The 10783-nt window shown below is 40.3% G+C and overlaps 1 long non-coding RNA gene across 1 annotated transcript; it reads left to right on the top strand.

Moving 5' to 3' along the window:
- Nucleotides 1–7986: 7986 nt before the first annotated feature.
- On the top strand, nucleotides 7987–9672 carry LOC120441754. Its single transcript, XR_005614248.1, has 2 exons — nucleotides 7987–8524; nucleotides 8666–9672. It is a non-coding gene; the product is annotated as an uncharacterized LOC120441754 (long non-coding RNA).
- The last annotated feature ends 1111 nt before the right edge of the window (nucleotides 9673–10783 follow it).

The following is a 10783-nucleotide window of genomic DNA, read 5'->3' as shown; positions in this document are numbered from 1 at the left end:
ATTTAATGAATTCCCATATACTGATATATCCTACAATTACATGATCATCCATAATATCTTTTATAATTTTTTTTGACTATGTTGCAGTAATCTTCATTTTGTAAAAGTTTGGCATTGAACGTCCAATAAGTTTATTTGATTGTCTAATTTCCGATTCTAAGCATAGTTCAATAAAGCAATGATCAGAAAGAGGTGCATTTGACATCACAACTTTAACAGTGTGGTTAAGAATGTTGTCACTTCCTAGCCAATAGTCTATTCTAGATTTACAAGCTCCATTTGGTTTAAACCAGGAAAAGCTCTTAATTCCTGGATTTCTTACTGTTCAAACCGCCATCTTGGTGCCTCCCCCACCGGCCTTTAAGGTGTCGCGGACAAATACAACAAAATAAAATGATACAGACAAACCCTGAAAACCATACACTTCACACCTGAGCCTCAACTCTCGCGGCCAAATGAGCCCGGATGTTGGGAACCGCTGCTGTACAGGAGACACGGCACTAGATTGGTTGACAATGGTCTACAGCAATCAGAACGCACGACACAATGTGCTGTAAAAAATAAATAAATAAATAAAAAATCAGCGAAACAGCGAGGGACCACTGTACAATAATTTCCAGTAGCACTGCTGATATATGAAATGGTGAGTTTTGAGGTTGTCTTCAAATAAGTGCATTGTACCAAAAAAGGTGTTTGAAGGATAAAAAATGTAAAAAGTAATGACTATTTTATATTTCTGAAAAAGCCTTTATGCAGAAAAAGTAGAAAAAAACCCCCCACGAAAACATAAAAAATAACACATGTATGGAAGAAATATAGTATCATCAGAATCCACTTTTGGCCACGAACAAGCTGAAGGGATGGTGATTTTTTTAATAAACCCAGAGTATTAAAAAAACACTTAGAACCAAATTTATTTATAAGCAGCATCACTAGCAACAAAAACACAATTTAGTTTTCGCTGTAAAAATCGATTTAACTAAATTTACGTGTTTCCGGTTACTTTGGAGGTCACGTGTTTCCGGTGGAGGTCGCAATATGGCGTTCCCCGGTGGTTGCAGCCAGGTGCTCTTGTGGTTTCCGCAGACAAAGCTGGATTTTCATTCAAAGAGAATAAAGTAGTACCAACGTTTGGATTGATATTTGCATCGATCTGCCCACCCTTGTCTCCTGGATCGCTTTTGCTGAGATCAGCGTGAACCACGTGGGTCTCTCCCTGATCTGTTTCCTGTGTTTGGAAAGAGTTCCAGCTTCATCACGGAGTTTCTCTCGGTTTGTGGGCTCATCTAAAGGTAAGCACCGAGCTAACCTTACTGTGAGTTCAGTTCATGTTGAGTTTAGCTCCTGAATGAGGTCTTCTGCTGCTCTCCTCGGTGTCTGTTCACAGTTTATTGTCAACACGTTGAGAGAAGAGTGAGAGAGTGTTTGGAGAAAAACACCAGCTAATCATTAGCTCAGCATGCTGGGAGAAGTTGAGCGTTTGCTGGCAGAAAGTTGGAGCAGAAAAGTCTTTTCATTGTCCCTGCAGCTGTTTTTCTGCCTGCACCAAACCTCTACAGCCTCATTTCTATTTGAAGTGATAACAGGAAATGGATGAGAGCGATCTGCTGCAGTATCAGGGTCACAATAAACTTTATTGTCCAGCTGCTGTGGATGAACACATGAGAGGAAGTGAACTCCTACAAAGTCTCATTTTAATGAGTCTGGCTGCTGTAAAGTGATGCACAGGAAGATGTTAACAAAAACTAATGAAACAGATGAAAGTAAACAGTGTTCATATTTGAAAGCACAGAGAATAAAAATATGTTGTGCTGGTTAATGTGCAGGAGAGTGTGAAGAGTGTAATAATGTCTTCCTGTGTCAAACACAGCTGCAGTCAAAGCAGGAAGGAAAGGACTGAAACCACTGATCAATGACCATCAGTACTGTGGGAAATATAAATGTTGCAATATTAAATAAGTGCCATATTAATCAAGAGGTGATAGAAGGTTTAAACTGGGAGACATTTAAATTAGTGTTTTGCTTGTAACTGCATACTTGCCTGCGCAGATTAGAACAGGATGTGTCATATACGATCATGGGGCCTCACAACGAGAAACAGGAAACAGATGGGGGTGAGAGAGTGTTGAAACCGTTAGTGAGGAACAAACATCAATACTATAAAAGTAGTTGCAGACAACTGTCACTCACCGTCACTGGCGCATGTTATGTTATCTGCTTACGCATGAAGGGGCGTGAACCCTGACATATAAAACTGTGTATCGAAGTGCTTCCTCTTTGAGATCTACTGGACTACGCTGAGGGTGGTGTCGTGTACATCTCCCACATATGTGCTTAATAAATAATTGTTGTTGACTGGACAAGATCTGAGTAATGTTTTTTTGTTCTCAGCCCAACATCAAAGAATCGGGACAGTACCGTTCACAGAGAGTTGGGGAATGGCTGCACAGAGTCCAACTTGTAGGAATGGTGGAGGTGGTGGGACTGGGGGGCTGAAGGAGTTGAAAGTGTGGGGTGGGGGAGTAACAGGTCTGTCCCTGTTTGTGGAAACCACAGGAGGAGCTGTTCATGCTGTTGCTGGGTGTGAATTGTTGATGGAGTCTTTAAACTTGTAGTTGCTGTTTTCCAGACTGAAGCAGAGTCGTTAGCTGAAAACTGGTTTTAGAGGTTCATTCAGGACACCTTCTCAGGCTCTTACAGCCTTACCTGTATCATAACAAAGTGTATAAACCCCAATCCACCTTTAACATGGTCCTTCTCCCAAACCTTCAAATAGGACTTTCTGGCCCTGTCATAGTAAAGGGCTGCTTAGAATATTCGAGCCAACGTCACAAAGTTCCTCCTGAAGTATAAGTGAGTGAGAGAGTTCCCTCACTTTGCAGCACAACACGTCTCACAAGATTTCTACAAGCAATCAGAGTGAAATTTGTACTTTGTGTTGTCAGATGAACATATGAGACACTTTGACTCTTCAGTGCAGTGTGGAGCCTAACAAAGATCTGTTTTGTGTCCCAGCTGATCAGCAGGAGGAGAAGAGTCTGACGGAGCAGCAGAGGAACATTTTCAGCCATCTGGACTCAGCTGAGTCACTACAGAGGAAACAATGAGCTCAACACAGAAGGTGAGGAAAATATCACAGTTTCACCAAATAATCAGTCACGTCTAAAACTCTCATACTCCCAACCTGTTATATGACTGTGTTATATATTATGTACTTTCAAATTATGTTTACAAACATTAAGAAGTCACAAGCAATTATCCTTCTTTAATGTTATTATTATTAGTGTTATTAATTCAATTTTCATTCAATTCAGTCTTACTTATACAGCGCCAAATCACAACACTAGTTGCCTCGGGGTGCTTTATATTGTAAGGTAGACCCTACAATAACACATACAGAGTAAACCTCCTATGAGCAGCACTTTGGTGACAGTGGGAAGGAAAAACTCCCTTTTAACAGGAAGAAACCTCCAGCAGAACCAGGCTCACAGAGCCTTCTTTACTCAAGTAACAGTGAAAAAGTACAGGCTAGTAAATGTAATTAGAGTAAGAAAGTAAAAGTAGCTCCTTGAAGAATGTTTTTATTCAAAACTAACTGAACCTTGTGCTTTATTAATGTAATAATAAAATAATCTTAGTAGATGAAATACAAACTATTTATTTCTAATAAAGGAACTCAGTTTGAATCAGTTAAGTAGAAAATGAAGGAAAATAAAACATATGTGTATTTTCTGTTGCCTACACTGTAGAGGGCGACTTTGTCTCTAAACAGGAACATGAGCAGGGAAGAGGTTAAAGTGGGACTGAGCAGGTGGGAACCCTAAAATCAGCTGTAGTGGCTCAGCGTGGGGAAAAGAATCACAGCTCACAATAATTTCTATTGAGAGCTCCAGTAGATTTTCTTAAAGTACAGGCTGTGATCAGCTGACCTGCTGCTCTCTGTGGATGTACACAACTGAATTCAACCAGATGTCAGCAGATGTTTCATGAGCTGTCCTGGCTGATTTCCATCCTCTACACTGACAGTACACTGTCTTTATATTAGACACTATACTGTTGGTATGAAGGTGGAACTCGGTGAATGAATGTCAGCATCATGAGCTTCAGTTTAAATGAATCTCTGCTACACTTGATGTAATCTAACTCTGACATGAGCACCACAGTCACTGAGCACCAGTCACACACTGTTCTTTACTTTAAATCCATCACAGTTCAGCAGACTAACCTGTTTATCCTGCACCAACCTGCAGAGGATCTTCATGCAGTTTTTAAATAACACAGTTAATCTGCCTCAGATTGTTTTGCAGCAAGTTTCACAACCTGAAAAAACATAATGTCCATGTACAGACCCAATATCTGATCTCAACACATGAGGACTTACAGTGGCTTGTGTTTTTGGCTCCCTTTAAGTTTTTTTTCACATTTTGTTACATTACAGCCACAAACATGAATCAATTTCATTGGAATACCACGTTGTTAAGAGATGTATTCTAAGACACTTCTTCAGCTGAGAATCAGAGAGGAGAAACACACAGTTTTACTTGCAGCAAGAGCAGTCAGAGAGCACTCGCGCTCTGCCACTGCCCTGGTCTTTATTTATATACATCAGTGGGTGCGTTTGTTCATTACATTGGAGTGTGTGTGTGTGTGTGTGTGTGTGTGTGTGTGTGTGTGTGTGTGTGTGTGTGTGTGTGTGTGTGTGTGTGTGCGCGTGACAAAGGACAAACTCCTCTGCCTGGTACGAAGTGAACATAAGAGTGTCCAGCTGACACTGTCAGAAGAAATTTATAACAAGTCTTGTAGTGAACAACAGCCTAAGTCATCAAAAGGCCAACATGCAGTATTCTACCATATGCAAAAGATTATACTGACTACGAAGTACAATTTTCTATTGACACACGTGAAAGCCCAATACAAAGTGGTGTACACGTTAGAAGTGGAACGCAATCATACATGATTCCAAGCATTTTTTACAAATAAATCATCTGTTTTGTAAATTAAGCAGATAGAAATACAGATGTTTTTTTTCTTTTCTTATGTAGTTAGTATGTTTTATTAAAAGAGAAAATTATAGAAGTAGAAATATAGAATTATAGAAATATCTAATAGGAAACAACAGGAAATATAAAAATAAGTATAGAGCTGGTAAAAATTCATTACTTTTCTGAGTGTGTTAGCATGCTAGTATTAATATTTGTGTACAAGCAGGAAGGGATGGGCATGATTTTATGACTTAAAGCAAAATTGGGAAACGTAAAGTCCAAAACAAGTCTTTACATTAAGGGCCATCAGTCAAACAATACTGGTCTGGGCCTAAACAGAGCGTGTTTTGTGTGATGTCTTCTTTTGCACATGTCGGCCCATTTGAGGGCTGTGTACCATTCACACTAGAGCGCGTTTGCTGTCACATTTTATTTGTAGTGTGAACAGCCAGACAAAAAAATTGGATTTGATCAAAACATTGGAATTGAGCATTAAGACCTGCAGTGTGAACGTAGCCTTAGAGTGTTTGAACAGTCACGAATTATTTTTAACACCAGGTTGGATGTAATGTGTTAGAGCTACCAGCAGGTGGGGATAAGAGACCTTTAAGGTGTTTGGTGCCACACTCCACCTTCAGGTTTAAAACTAGTGTTAATGGAGGGAGTTTGAAGGTTCAGTTTGTTCCACGACTGCATTTCACTCACTGCCTCTGTTTGTATCTCTGTCACTGCAGGACCAACATGGAGCGAGAAGTCAGCGCTCTCAGGAGGCTGACAAACCTCAGAGACGAAAGAGAGAGAAAACATACACCTGTGACGAGTGTGGGAAGGATTTTACTGGGAAGGCTGAACTAAAACGTCATCAGGTCATCCACACTGGAGAGAGACCGTTCAGCTGTGACTTGTGTGGAAAGACTTTTTCCTTGAAGAGTGCTCTAAAAAGACACCAACTCATCCACAGTGGAGTTAAAGCGTACAGCTGTGATCAGTGTGGCAGAGCTTTTACTCGCAGTAGCAGCTTACAGAGTCATCTAGTTACCCACTCTGGAATTAAGGCATACAGCTGTGACATTTGTGGAAAAACCTTCAGTCGGATAGACAGCCGAAATATACACCTACGCATTCACACCGGACATGGTGTGTACTGCTGTGATCAGTGTGGCAAACACTTTGCTAAACACACACACTTACAACGCCACATGTTTACCCACACTGAGGAGAGACCTTATAAATGTGACCTGTGTGAAAAGACTTTTAAAGCTCCAGATTACCTGCGAGAACACCAACAGATCCACAACAGAAAGAGACTCTCCAAGAGCAGTTACTGTGAGGTATGTATTTATATTGTTATCTTGTCATTTTAGCCTGACTGTTTGGAACAACTCTGCTCATTAAACTGTGTTAGCATGTTAGCAATTCTACTGCATGGAAAAGCAGCTCTGAGTGATTATTACGTCCCGTTTTGATTACTGTAATTTCCTCCTATTTGGTCTCCCTAAAAGGTCCCTTCATAAACTCCAACTTCTTCAAAATTCTGCAGCTCGGGTCATAACTTGCACTCCCTCTAGAGCTCATATTACCCCAGTTCTTCAGCACCTTTACTGGTTGCCAATAGAAGCCAGGATACATTTTAAAATCTTACTTCTTACATACAGGTGTATCCATAAATCTGCTCCTTCATATTTGTGTGACCTGCTCCATATCACCACTATTTCCCGCCTTCTCAGATCATCATCTGCTATTCATCTTGCTGTTCCGTCCTCACACCTTAGTACTATGGGGAAAAGAGCTTTTGGTCGCTCTGGATTCAGTTATGATTTTATTATTACTGTAGTATTATGGTGGTAGTATTGTAGTTTTTAACAGCCCAATTTTACAGCCCAGTTCAAAAAAGCGTCCCTCCGACAGCCAAACCCATCTGTTCTCTGATTGGATTGTTACATTTGTGATTGACATGACATTGACCAATCAGATGAAAGGAAGAAAAATAGGGTCAAAATTCGTACTTGTAGCTTGCAGACATTCACACTTTTTTTTTGTGGCTAAGTATACACGAATCTTTTTTACGCACACAAAAATTCTTTTTACACATACAAATCCTGATTTACAAGTACAAAATATTAATGACTACATTTTGAGTCCATAGATATTAATTAAATTTTCAATTCAATTCAGTGTTATTTATACAGCACCAAGTCACAACAATAGTCGCCTCAAGGTGCTTTATATTGTAATGTGGATCCTACAATAATACATACAAACCCAACAATCATATGACCCCCTATGAGCAAACACGTTGGCGACAGTGGGAAGGAAAAACTCCCTTTTAACAGGAAGAAACCTCTAGCAGAATAAGGCTCACAGAGGGGTGGGGCCATCTGCAGAGAGCGGTTGGGATAAAAGACATGTTGTGGAAGTACATTATTATTATTATTATTGTTATTAGTGTTATTGTTATTGTTATTATTATTCTGATTACTATTAAAAATATTATTATTATTGGTATTATTGTTGTTCGAACAGACTTAATATTGGTTCATCACCCCAAAAAATATACGTTCAAAGCAGCACAACGGTAGCCCGATATCAGGCTGTTAACACATTAAATGTGTATATTTTCCCTTTTTTTGTGTTTTTTTGCTCATGCAAATTGAAATGCGATTAATATAGATTGAAAATGAATGACATTTAATCGCCTTTAATCAAAAATTAATCCAATGTTTTCTACAGTGAAACTTTTGAACAGTCATGAGTTATTTTTAACACCAGGTTGGATGTAATGTGTTAGAACTACCAGCAGGTGGGGATAAGAGACCTTTAAGGTGTTTGGTGCCACACTCCACCTTCAGGTTTGAAACTAGTGTTAATGGAGGGAGTTTGAAGGTTCAGTTTGTTCCACGACTGCATTTCACTCACTGCCTCTGTTTGTATCTCTGTCACTGCAGGACCAACATGGAGCGAGAAGTCAGCGCTCTCAGGAGGCTGACAAACCTCACAGAAGAAAGAGAGAGAAAACATACACCTGTGACGAGTGTGGGAAGGATTTTATTGGGAAGGCTGAACTAAAACTTCATCAGGTCATCCACACTGGAGAGAGACCGTTCAGCTGTGACTTGTGTGGAAAGACTTTCTCCTGGAAGAATGCTCTAAAAAGACACCAACTCATCCACAGTGGAGTTAAAGCGTACAGCTGTGATCAGTGTGGCAGAGCTTTTACTCAAAGTAGCGAATTACAGAATCATCTAGTTACCCACTCTGGAATTAAGGCATACACCTGTGACATTTGTGGAAAAACCTTCAGTCGGATAGACAGCCGAAATATACACCTACGCATTCACACCGGACATGATGTGTACTGCTGTGAACAGTGTGGCAAACAGTTTACAAGAGACGCACACTTACAACGCCACATGTTTACCCACACTGAGGAACGACCTTATAAATATGACCTGTGTGAGAAGACTTTTAAATCTCCACGTAACCTGAGAGAACACCAACAGATCCACACCAGAAAGAGACTCTACAAGTGCAGTTACTGTGAGGTATGTATTTATATTTTCATCTGTGTTAACTGAAACAGTAAAATGTAATTGGACGTCTGCAGAGATTCTCTTTATTTCAGGCGACGTTCAGGATAAAAATGTTGAAGGACTGACTTACACTGTCTTTGTGTCTTTGTTTAGAAGCAGAGCGACACAGATGGATCCAGTTCTCAACCCTGTCATCACTGTGGTGGTGGGAAAAACTTTCGTTGTGACCTCTGTGGAAAAACTTTCAGTTGGCAAGGCTCCCTAAAAAGACATCAACGTCGACACACTGGAGACAAACTGAAATACTGCAAAGAATGTGGGAGAGGCTTCCCCACATCAAGTGGATTAAAACAACATGAACTGATTCACAGTGGGGTTAAAAAGCACCTCTGTGATCAGTGTGGGTCATCCTTCACCACTGCAGGTCAGCTTAAATCACACAAACGAGTCCACACAGGAGAGAAACCATACAAGTGCAGACACTGTGACAAAAGCTCACGATCAAGTCATCGTAACAAGCATGAACGTACACACATGGAAGGAAACTACAGCTGTGACCAGTGTGACAAGACTTTCAGGAATCTCAGTTCATACTCCAAACATAAACGGTCCCACGTTGCTAATAAACTGTTTCACTGTTACCAATGTGCCCAAACATTCACCTCATTGTCTGCTCTGTGCAAACATCAGCGTGATCACTCAGGGCTGAAATCACTCCCATCACTGGATCACAGTGAATCTGAAGAGACACAAAGATCCTCTGGTTTCAGTGTCAGACTTAAAACCCTTGAGATCAGGCTCCACAGAGTTCAGATGGAATCTCCTGTAAAGATCTGATGAAAATGTTCCACTAGATGGATGTATAATCTCTTTTTCTGAAGGTTGCTCTCTTCCTGTTTCTGCCAGTGCTGACTGCACAGATGTAATTCAGATCCATGTCACTGTTCGGAAGTATCAGAGAACTGCTGATACTGTAAAGCTGCTGGTCAGTCTGATGGGCTGTTGTGTTGTTGTTGGTGATGCTGGATGAAGGGCTGGTGGACCAGATGAGCTCAGGTTGAGGGTAGATCCCCTCTGAGCTGCAGGTGATCCTTTGTCCTACTTGTTGGAGATTAACTTTACGGACTGGAGCTGAAAAAAAAAAACTAAGAATAAAAAAACCAAAAGAAAATATATTTCTAAAGAAGTCAGAAAGAGATTTTGTTGTCACAATTTTCCTTTTCTGTTTATTTCACGTTAACATGATTTAATTAAACAAAAGCGCTACCATCAGTCCTGTGTCATGCCAACAGTAAAGCATCCTGAGACCATTCATGTGTGGGGTTGCTTCTCATCCAAGGGAGTCTGCTCACAATTTTGCCCCAAATCACAGCCATGAATAAAGAATGGTACCAAAACACCCTCCAACAGAGCTACAGATTAAAAATGCCCAAGGCGAAGCACTCAAAAGTCTGGCTGTACTTCACAGTACCTGATGAAGCACCTGGTGATGCATAGCGTTTTTGTAAAAGCTAGAAAATGCACCGTATTTGATAGCTTGCTGCAAGACCTCACACCGAGCACATCTACTGCGGATGTGGTGCCTGTTATCGGACCAGGAGTTAGCAACATCCCCCAAGAACCCGAAGAGGAAAATCCTGGCCTCTAGCCCTGCCAGTGTAGCACCGGTTCCAACCAAAGGAGGTATGTTGTATCAACAGAAAAGGCTAACTCGGTTAACATTTTGCAGAAAAAAAGAGACTGCTAAAAATAAAAACATAAGAGGTTTTTGTACAAAGTTTGTGTTTTCCATTCTTTAAGCTCCAGTTCAAGCACGGTTTCAAAGTTTCCGGTTTGGCACTGGTATCGGATAAAACTTAAAGGATACCAGTCCCTATTTGTTACCATGTTTCCAGTGTGTAGTGTAGTCGATAGGTTTGTTTTCTTTGTCAGAACAATGAGGCAACTGCTGAATGCAAAAAAGCCACAAAAGGCATTTTTGTGGATTTTGTATGACATATATACCTGTATACACTTGACTTATACTGACATGTATACACTATACATACACTGGAGTGTTTATATAATGGAATCACTGTGATAAGCATCTAACCTACATGTTTAAAATCACAAGACCCACATTTTAGGTCAGATATTATCTACAATTATATTAATGAAGTTTTTGCCACCTGGGATTTTTTTTCTCGCCTCAGCTGCCAGAATGCAAGAAAAACTGTATTTTCTTCCTGTTGTTATGATTCTGTGTATTAAACTCTGTTCCAAGAATTGTAA

The sequence above is a fragment of the Oreochromis aureus genome, linkage group 9 (genome assembly GCF_013358895.1).
Source record: "Oreochromis aureus strain Israel breed Guangdong linkage group 9, ZZ_aureus, whole genome shotgun sequence".
Classification (NCBI taxonomy): domain Eukaryota; kingdom Metazoa; phylum Chordata; class Actinopteri; order Cichliformes; family Cichlidae; genus Oreochromis; species Oreochromis aureus.
This window is presented reverse-complemented; position numbering and strand designations above follow the sequence as displayed.